A 10795-nucleotide genomic window follows, 5' to 3' on the forward strand; every position below is an offset into this window, starting at 1 on the left:
TATGCTAACATCAGGGCCAGTGGCTGGTTGGCGTACACTGCCAATGACAGGAGTCACATGACCACACTTATTTGTTCATTCGACAAATACCTTTGAACACGTAGCTTCTGACACTGTGCTGAGGCCTGAGTAGAGATCCAGGACCACTGATGGTCTCTAACCTAGGCTTGGCTTTCAGTACCTAATAACTCCGTTACCTCCTCCTCTGCCCCATACTACTAATTCTACCCCTGCCTCATGCTCAGTGGCTTCTCCCCCTTTTCCAGATAAGGGGAAGAAAGAAAACATGAGTGATTTTGGCATCCCACCTGCTCCCCTACATTGATGTAGAAGACAGACAGGAAGGTTATGGTGCATCCCTAGAGCAAGGCCAGCCCCTCCATCTCTGCTCACGCCTCCCCTCTCATCTCCTCCTAGATCTCTGTTCATCAAACCACCTCCTCCTCTTCAACCTCTGTCTCTCTCTACCGGCTCTTCCTCCAAGGTAAATAAACCCACTCCAGTCCCTTCCATTGAAGGGAACGTGAAGAAAGGAAGGAGAGAGAGGACATACGGAAGAAAGCAAGGGGGGGGGACCTCTCCTCCACTCCGAAGTCTCTTTCACAGGAATGTCTATCTCGATTTTCTCTCCCACTTTTTTCTGGTTTTAGTTTGGATTTTGTTGTTGTTGTTTTATTTTTAATCTTTATTTTTACTTTATGTATGTGGGTAGTTTGCTTGCATGTATGTCTGCCTACTACATGCATGCGGTACCTATAGATATGAGAGGAAGGTGTTGGATCTCCTAGGACTGGAGTTATGGTTGGTTGTGAGCCACTATGTGGTGCTGGGAATTGAACCTGGGTCCTCTGGAAGAGCAGTCAGTGTTAACTGCTGAGCCATCTCTACAGCCCCTTGGTTTGGTTTTTTGAGACAAGTAGATAAGCCTGACCTTGACTTCTTCCTTCTACCTCTGCCTTCCAAATGCTTGGACTTACTCTCAAGCTTGGTTCTTTTTTCAAATTTACTTTTTATTTTCAAGGTCATAAATACAGACCTTTTAAGGCAGCAGATAAGCGCTGGAGTAGTGTTTGCCTAGCGCATTCAAGACCCTGAGTTTATCTACAGCACCATATACATACAAAAAAGAGTCCTATGTGCTACAATATTCCTTTGTGTGGTGGTTGTATTTGTTTGGGTTTGTTTTTGTTTTTTCAAGACATGGTTTTTCTGTGTAGCCCTAGCTGTCCTGGAACTTGCTCTGTAGGCCAGGAACTCACAGAGATCCACCTGCCTCTGCCTCCCAAGTGCTGGGATTAAAGGTATGCACCATGTTTGGGTTTTTGTTGTTGTTGTTGTTGTTGTTTGGTTGGTTTTTTTTCATTTAGTGTCTCATTACATAGCCCTAGCTGTCCTAGAATTCACTACATAGACTAGGCTATCTTCAAACTCACATAGATCTGCCTACTTCTGCCTCCTGAGCTTTAAGAGTTTTAACAAGGCTGGCAGTGGTGGTGCACATCTTTAATCCCAGCACTCAGGAGACAGAGCCAGGAGGATCTCTGTGACACAGTTTGAGGCCAGTCTGTTCTAGCATGGGAGCAGAGGCAGTGGATCTCTGACCAGGTCTCAAGTGAGTCCAGGAAACCACTACACAGAGAAACCCTGTCTCAAAAACAACAAGAGTTTTTACAAGAAGAAAAGTAAAGGCCTGATTTCTTTCTCCTGGAGGGATCCTCCTTCAAATGTTTCTGAGGACATTTACCTGCCCCCCATCTCTGAACGTATTCATTTTGCTCCTTCTTGACTTCCCCTTTCAGCATCTTCTAGCAGATGCCCAGCTATGACATATGACACAATGCTGTCACCTACAAAGCTCAGACTGCAGACTATGCTGTAACTGCAAAATTGAGTTGCAAAATAAAAACTGCAGGGGCTGAAGAGATGGCTCAGAGGTTAAGAGCACTGCTTGCTCTTCCAGAGGTCTGGAGTTCAATTCCCAGCAACCACATGATGGCTCACAACCATCTAGAATGAGATCTGATGCCCTTTTCCGGCATGACATGCAGACAGAACACTGTATACAAAATACATGAATAAATAAAATATAAATCTTTTTTTTTGGGGGGGGGCGGTTGAGACAGGGTTTCTCTGTGTAGATTTGCGCCTTTCCTCGAACTCACTTTGGAGACCAGGCTGACCTCGAACTCATAGAGATCTGCCTGCCTCTGCCTCCCAAGTGCTGGGATTAAAGGCATGTGCCACCACCGCCCAGCCTAAATAAAATGAATCTTATAAAAATAAAAAATATTCATCCTAGGTATGCAAGGATGGTTCAACATACGAAAATCTGTCAGTGTTACACACCATATAGGGCTGGAGAGATGGCTCAGAGGTTAAGAGCACTGACTGCTCTTCCAGAGGTCCTGAGTTCAATTCCCAGTAACCACAACCATTTGTAATGAGATATGGTGCCCTCTTCTGTATACATAATAAATAAATAAATCTTAAAAAAAAAAAAAAAAAAAAAAAAAATACACCCAGTATCAAATCAAATACAAAAAATTTATACACCATATAGGGGCTGGAGAGATGGCTCAGCGGTTAAGAACACTGACAGCTCTTCCAGAGGTCCTGAGTTCAATTCCCAGCACTCACATGGTGACTTACAACCATCTGTAATGAAATCTGGTGTTCTCTTCTGGCCTGCAGACATATATACAAAATAAATAATTAAAAAAAAATACACCATATAAACAAACTGAAAGAAAAAACCCACAAAAATAAAAAATAAACTGCAAAAAAAAATTAATAAGAGGAGGAAGGGGAGTGGCAAGATTTTTTTTTTTAAATTTTCATTATGGTTTAAGTAAGTTTATGATCTTTTTTTTTTTTTTTTTCAGACAGGGTTTCTCTGTGTAGCTTTGCGCCTCTCCTAGAATTCACTTGGTAGCCCAGGCTGGCCTCGAACTCACAGAGATCCGCCTGGCTCTGCCTCCTGAGTGCTGGGATTAAAGGCATGCGCCACCACTGCCGGGCAAGTTTATGATCTTGTAGGCCACATTTGAAGATGAATTTATAGATGCAGGCCACAGCTTGGACAAACCTGGCAGACGGTGAAGGCAGAGCCCATCTTTGTCCCTCCTGATCCTCAGTACAATGCTTTCCATCCTGACCCCATCCCCTGAGTATTGTACAGTTGGGGTCCAATCAATATCCGGTACTGAATTATGCCTTGACGAAGATTTATAGTGGACTCTGTGGCCCTCTCTTTTTTTATACAACCTTGTTTCCCTGGAGTAACAGTCATTTGAAATTTGCTTATTCTCCAAATGCATCATGAATCCAGCCCTATACTCTCTTCCAAGAGTCTACATTTTTGCCCTTTCAAAATTAAAGATGTTCATCCCTTTCATCTCCTTGAAGACATATTTCACAATCTTTCTATTGATCTGGGGTTCGTGGTCACCTCTCATAAATGACCTCTTTCTCAGCTCGTGGATGTCCTTGCTGCCTCTTCTCTGGGGAAATCTGACAGTCTGTACAGACCAAAATGTTTTTATTCTGTCTTCCTAACTAGGAGTTTAGCTTTGTGAATCTGTACATACCCCCTTAAAAATCTATCCTCCTGAGGTGTAGCCGCAGTAGCCAGCCACTTAGAAAAGGCCTGCATTTTCAGAGGTGGTGAAAACATGTGGCTAAGTTTCCTTTGATGAAATGTGAGTCACTTCCAAGCCAGGCCCCTAACACAGGTCTCGTCCTTCTCCTCTTCCTTTTTCCACCTGCCCCAGCTCAGGGCAGGGACAACTCAGGTCTCACCACGAATGCTCAGTGAGTGCCCTTGGGCAGTGTTTCACATTTTATTGTGCATACAAGTCACCTGGGACCTTTCAACACAGACTGTGATTCATTTGGCCTGGGGTCAGCGCTAAGACTGTCTCTTGTTGTGGGACATTAGTTTAAGATGTGTACATTTATTTGTTTATGCTGTGGACATTTGTTTAATGATGCAGAGATGTGCTGCATTCTTTTATGTTGCATTTGTCTAACTCTGTGAAGCTGTGATACTGTGCCTGTCTAAAACACTGGATGGTCTAATAAATCGCTGAATGGCCAACAGCTTGGCAGGAAAGGGTAGGTGGAGCTGTCGGGCATAATAAACAGGAGGAGAGGATGCCAGAGGCTCCAAACCACAGGAGTTAGGGACGTTCACACGCGTCCCCCGGGCAGAGGGCTGGGTCTCCGCTTCTTTCCTCTCCCGGTGGGCTTTAGCTTTCTCTGGGCCCCTCCTCAGGCTGCTGCCACACCGTCATCTGAATCATCATTGTCAGCAGATTCGGTGAGTCAATTGGAGTTTCCTAAAGGGATGAATTAGTTAAAAGAAAGTCTTTTTCCCACATTAAAAAAACGGGAAACATTTTTACAATGGAAGGCATTTGGTCTCTGTTTGACTATACATTAAACAGTCTGAAAATGGAACAATTAAATGAGAGGATAATTAATGTTGATGAGATAGATATAATGTCAATTATAAATATTATTTGTTTGACCATTTTTGTTTTATCATTTAAAAAGTTGGTTAATATGAGTGCCAAGATAAAAGTTTTAGAAAAACTTGTTAAAACAGATCATAGAGAAACTCAGACCCAGACAGAAGAATTTAAAGGAGAACCAATCTCAACATTGCATTATAAGGTTACAGAGAAACAGCCTAAGGCTTTCAAACAGCCAACCTTAATCTACACAGTAACCTTACAGGAACTACAAAGTGATAGATGTCCTCAAGGCTGTATAAGAGCTGACTGGACTCCTGTGCAAATGTTAGATTTGAGGAGATTCAAAGAAGCAATAGTGTCATATGGCATCCACTCGTCTTTCATGAAGCAGATGTTAAACTCATGGTCAACTTGTAATAGAATTATCCCTTAACTGAAGAGATTTGGTTACAGCAATCTTAGAGGCTGGTCCTGATTTACAATGGAGGACCTGGTGGAAGGATAAGGCTAAGACCACTGAACAACAAAGTAGGGCTAGAGGTATGGAAATTTCCCAAGATCAGCTTCTTGGAGAAGACGATTATGCTGGTATATAAAGACAATCTTTTTTTTTTTTTTTTTTGTTTTTTCGAGACAGGGTTTCTCTGTGTAGCTTTGCACCTTTCCTGGGACTCACTTGGTAGCCCAGGCTGGCCTCGAACTCACAGAGATCCACCTGGCTCTGCCTCCCGAGTGCTGGGATTAAAGGTGTGCACCGCCCAGCCAAGACAATCTTTATATGATGACTTCACCCTAATTTTATGCAGAATGCTGATATACAAAGACAATCTTTATATGATGACCACAAGGCAGCCTTGAATGCTTGCGACAGAACTGAAGAAGTAGGAAAGAAAATGGAGTCATTTACAAAAGTTATACATGGCCCAAAAGACACCTTCACTGATTTCTTACAAAGAATGACTTCAGCAGTAAATAGAATGATACCAAATTCAGAAGCTAGACAAATAATAATTGAATCTCTGGCTTTTGAAAATACTAATGCACAATGCAAAAGAATAATTAGGCCGGGCTGGAGAGATGGCTCAGTGGTTAAGAGCACTGTTTGCTCTTACAAAGGACCCAGGTTCAATTCCCAGCACCCACAAGGCAGCTCACAACTGTCCATAACTCCAATTCCAGGACATACATAAAGGCAAATCATCAATGTATACAACAAATAAATAAATCTTGAAAAAAAAAAAAAAGGAAAAAAAAGGTTAGGCCATTAAAAGCAAGATCAGCACTCTTGGAGGAATGGATCTGAGATACAATTAATATTGAATCTCATGATCATGATGGTGCTGGGATAGGAGAGGTGATTTCCAGAGGTTTGAAGAAAAATAGTAATGTCAAATGTTGTAGTAAACAAGGTCATCTAAAAGGGACTGTAAACAGGGTATTCTTGAAATAATGTTTTTTTTTTTTTCAAGGAAAAATCCCAACAGAATGCCCCTCCCTTCTGGATTATGCAAAAGGTGTGGCAAAGGCAGACACTGGACTAACAAATGTAGATCAACAAGGAACAGACAAGGTAATCCCTTGCCTTTGCCATTGAGAAACTCCCTGAGGGACCTCTTGCAGGCCCCCATGTCAAATTTGGTTCAGTCCTTTCCTGTCATTGTAGAAGAAACTTCTTTTCAGAGCAATTAAAGAACCTAATGAAGGGTTCACAACACGCCCCCACGGTCGCATATACCAGGCGGACACTTTCGCCTAGCCAATTCCAGTCAGGATAGCCATTTCCGGGTCAAGGCGTCTCGTGTAACCAGGATCCGTGACGTTACATGGCCACGTAAGCGCGCAACGTGACCATGTGATCTACGCACACGAGTGGAGTAGTGACGTGACCTGGCCACGCCCCCAGCTGGTTTTAAAGCAGAGCGCCATGTTCCCGGTTCTCTCTTCTTCTCTCTCTCTTCTCCACGCACGTGTCTCTCCCACAGGCCTGTGCACTCTCTATCCCTTTATCTCTAATAAACTCTTATAAGCGGATTTTGTTGTGTTTCATGACACTTCCTTGCAGGGTAAGAACACAACACAGCTAAATAATAACACCTAATGCCTATTGTAAAAAACCATACTGCTTGGGGTGATAGCTACAGGAGAGAAAACAAAAAACCATAAATCAAAATTGATAAAGATTAGATTTAGAAACTCCCCAAAGTTAGGGTTGGGAAAGGGTTTTGTTTTTGTCTTTCAGGAGAATGAAGGCATCCAGCCATGGAATCTGATGAATACTGGACAAATGAGACATCTGAAGAAAAAGGGCAAATCATCTGGAAAAAATGTCCCATTAAAAAAGATTTTCTGCAGTGAGCCATGACCATGCCTAACAGTGACTTTGAAGTCTACAAAAAGGTGATGGGACCCCACAATGATGATTCCATCAGGACAATGATAATACCATTAAGCTGACAAACACTACCCAAAGATTGGCTTTGGACTACAAACTGCTCAGGACAATATCGAGATGCCTAGCTAAGATGATATAGCCTCACAATCAGGACTTGACCACAATCCTAAATTTTCTTTGTGTCCCCATAAGACTACCAGTATCCCCAATCAGCAGAAAGTAGCCTAGAAAACTATAACCACATTCCCAAAAAATGGATTATGGATATTTGTCTTTGTTTAGGGAGGGATTAGTTAAAAAGTGTTATTGGTTATAGTCAGTCTCTTTCTAAAAGAAGAAAGGGGGACATGATATAGAAATATATTATATAGAAATGATAGGATAAAAGGGTAGATTATTGAATCTACTCTGAAAAGAAAAAAAAAGACAATATAGATTAAGATAAAAGGTAGAATATTGAATCTACTCTGAAAAAAAAAAGGTATAGAAATGACAGGATAAAAGGACAGATTATTGAATCTACTCTGAAAAGACAAAAGGGAGGATATGGATATGATAAGACAAAAAAAAAAAGGCAGATTATTGAATCTACTTTTAAAAAGCAACTACTAGTTTTAATTATTTTACATTGGATTTTTGTATATTATATACAAATTTTGTATATTGATACAAATTTGAGATTGATTTTATTGGAATATACTGTACATACACTTATCTTGTTCAAGGTATTGTACCTATACAGTTCATTTAACAATGTAGTGCAACATACTAGTTCTTGAAAGTTATATTACAACTAATAAATAAAAAAATGCAAGTATAGTTAGTCATACAATCAAACTTAAGTATTTATTTTTCAGTCAAACAATATATTTTAGATAGACAAGTTATCTTCACACTTCAGAGACTAATTAGGATATACAGAAATGCAAGTTAGTCATAGTTATAGTCAATTACAAATCAAACTTGTAATTCAGAGTTAGGAATAATGTTTTTCAAAAGTTCAAACAGATATATTTTAGATAGACAGGTCATCTTCAAACACTTCAGAGGTATAAAGTGTATAAGTTTGTTATTTTGTCTTTTTTTTTTTCCAGAGCTGAGGACTGAACCCAGGGCCTTGTGTTTGCTAGGTAAGCACTCTACCACTGAACTAAATCCCCAACCCCAAGTGTATAAGTTCGAAAGACACCAAAAGACAGTTTTAGGTAGCAATACAAGTTAGGATAGAAAGTGAATTAAGTTGGGTGGTGGTGGCGGCGGCGGCGGAGGCGGCGGCGGCGGCCGCCTTTAATCCCAGCACTTGGAGGCAAAGGCAGGTGGATGTTTGTGAGTTCAAGGCCAGCCTGGTCTACAGAGTGAGATCCAGGAAAGCAAACAACAGAAAATGTCGAAAAAAATAAAATAAAAAAAAAAAGGAAAGAAAAGAAAAAACAAACAAAAGTGAATTAAGTACAACACTTTGGACTCACCAAAATAGGATATAATATGGAGTATTTTCTCTGGATTTGTCAAATGTCAATGGACTGGAAATTGTTAATGTAATATATAATATATATATATACTTATTATACATAGTTTTTCTTACATCAGTTATAACCTTCTTTTATTATTTTCGACAAAAAAGGGGAAATGTGCTAATATATATTTTGTACCCTAACAAAACTTACCTGAAGATCAGAGAACAGAACAAGTCACTAGATTAAACATAGAGACCAGACAGTGGTGACACACACCTTTAATCCTAGCACTCGGGTGAGTTCAAAGCCACCCTGGACTACATGAGATTGACTCAGTCTAGGAGAGAAAACAGAACCAGGCAGTGGTGGCACACACCTTTAATCCAAGTACTGGGAAGCATACATGCCTTTAATCCCAGGAAGTGATGACTGGGCAGAGAAAGGTATGTAAGGGTGAGGAGACAGAAACTAAAGGCTTTTTTGGCTGGAGCTTTTCAGGCTGAGGATTCCTAGATGTAAGAGGTGGCAGTAGCTTGTTCTTTTATCTCTCTGATCTTTCAGCATTTACCCCAATATCTGGTACCGGGTTTTTTTTAATTAAAAAACCGTTTAGCAATTTGTGTTACAGGCCTGGAACTGGCTGGTGCTCAAATTCCCATCTGCTACATACCAGCTTTTCATTTTCTTTACCTGAATGCAGAGTTCCTCAGTTTCTCTTTCATCCCATGATGGACTTTTTTCTTTTCCTTTTGAGACAGGGTTTTTCTGTGTAGCCCTGGCTGTCCTGAAACTTGATATACAGTCCAGGCTGGCCTCAAATTCACAGAGACCCACCTGCCTCTGCCTCTGGAGTGCTGGGATTAAAGGCGTGTGCTACCACTGCTCGGCCCATGATGATCTTTTCATATCTTCATGATTTAGTTTTCCATGCCATTCTTCTGTAATCAACCCTGTTTGTTTGTTTGGAAGAAGAGACAAGGAACATAGGCAACATACCAAGACACTGTCTCAGAAAATAAATAAAACAGAATAAATGGGGGCATTCTTGCTATGTTGCCCAGGCAGCCCACAGACTCCTGGGCTCCAGTGATCCTCCTACCCCAGTCTTTCAAGTTAGCTCTGACCACAGGAATATGCCACAGTCTCAAAAAAAACAATCGAACATACAAAATCTCTTATCTGAGCCCACGAGGATTTGTTTTTCCTCTGTATTTATTGCTTTCATGCTAGAAAGTTCTTCAAATATCTAGAAATCCTTTTCTGTCTGGTCATATTCAAAAGTGAAGTGGTAGTGTGAATTTGTAATCCCTGTGCTCAAGAGGCTGAGGCAGGAGGATGTCCAATTCCAGGAGAGCCTGAGGTGAAAAGAAGTTGACTAACTATTCCATGTATACACCGGGACTTACCAGCAATGAATTTCAACATGGTCTTGTCTGGCTAAGGATTTTGTTAGAACCCTGGTGTTAATTAGATTGTTTCTCTGAGTAATCAAGTTTCCCAAGGAGCATCCTGGAATCTTGAACCTGGAAACTATAAATTTGGCTGTCAAGTGTAGAAACCATAACCAAGTACATAAACAATCACTTGATTTGTTTTCAGGGCCATGCTTTTTTTCTCAACTGTACCCAGGTACCCACCAAGCAAAAAGACCTGCTTTCCATCTCCAACAAAGAACTCTCTGAGGCAAGGTGTGGTGGCACACATGCACCTCCAGTACTTGGAGGCAGAAACAGTACAGAAGAATTTCTGAGGCCGGTTGGATCTGTAGTGTTTCCCAGGCCAGCCAGGTACACAGCAAAATCCTAATTTTTGTTTGTTTGTTTGTTTATATGTGTGTGTGCTTGAGTGAATGTGTGTCCACAGAGGCCAGATTTGTTTGTTTGTTTGTTTATTTATTTATTTATTTATTATTTATGTGTGTGTGCTTGAGTGAATGTGTGTCCACAGAGGCCAGAAGAGGGCATCGGGCAGATCCCCTGGAACTGGAATTACAGGTAGTTGTTAGCTGCCATGTGGGTGCTGGGAATTGAACCCGGGTTCTCTGGAAGAGCAGCCAGTGCTTTTAACTGCTGAGCCATCTCTCTGGCCCCCAGAGGTTCTAATCTAAAAAAAGAAAAAACACTTGAGTATTCTCCTGGGGTAAGGGGTAGTTGCCAAGATGTGTAAAGTCAAGATCTGGTAGTTTAATTCCTTCAAATAAGCCCTTGAATTTTGGTACCAGCTTTACCCCAAGTCACATCACGACCACTAACTTAAGGGCAGTCTGCTCCCTAGAACTTACTGTTGGTTTAGTTACCACTTCACTGCTGAGCCAACCACCACCAGCCTCTGGCCCCCAGCCATCATCTAATGTTTCCACACTCATTCCCGTCCCTTTCTCTTTTGGCTGTTTTTCTTTTCCGTGCTGAGGATAAAACCCAGAGTTCCAAACAAAGCTTCTAAGCCACAGTGCCAGCATTTGGGATCTTTAG

Source organism: Peromyscus leucopus, chromosome 8b (assembly GCF_004664715.2).
Source record: "Peromyscus leucopus breed LL Stock chromosome 8b, UCI_PerLeu_2.1, whole genome shotgun sequence".
In the NCBI taxonomy this organism is placed as follows: domain Eukaryota; kingdom Metazoa; phylum Chordata; class Mammalia; order Rodentia; family Cricetidae; genus Peromyscus; species Peromyscus leucopus.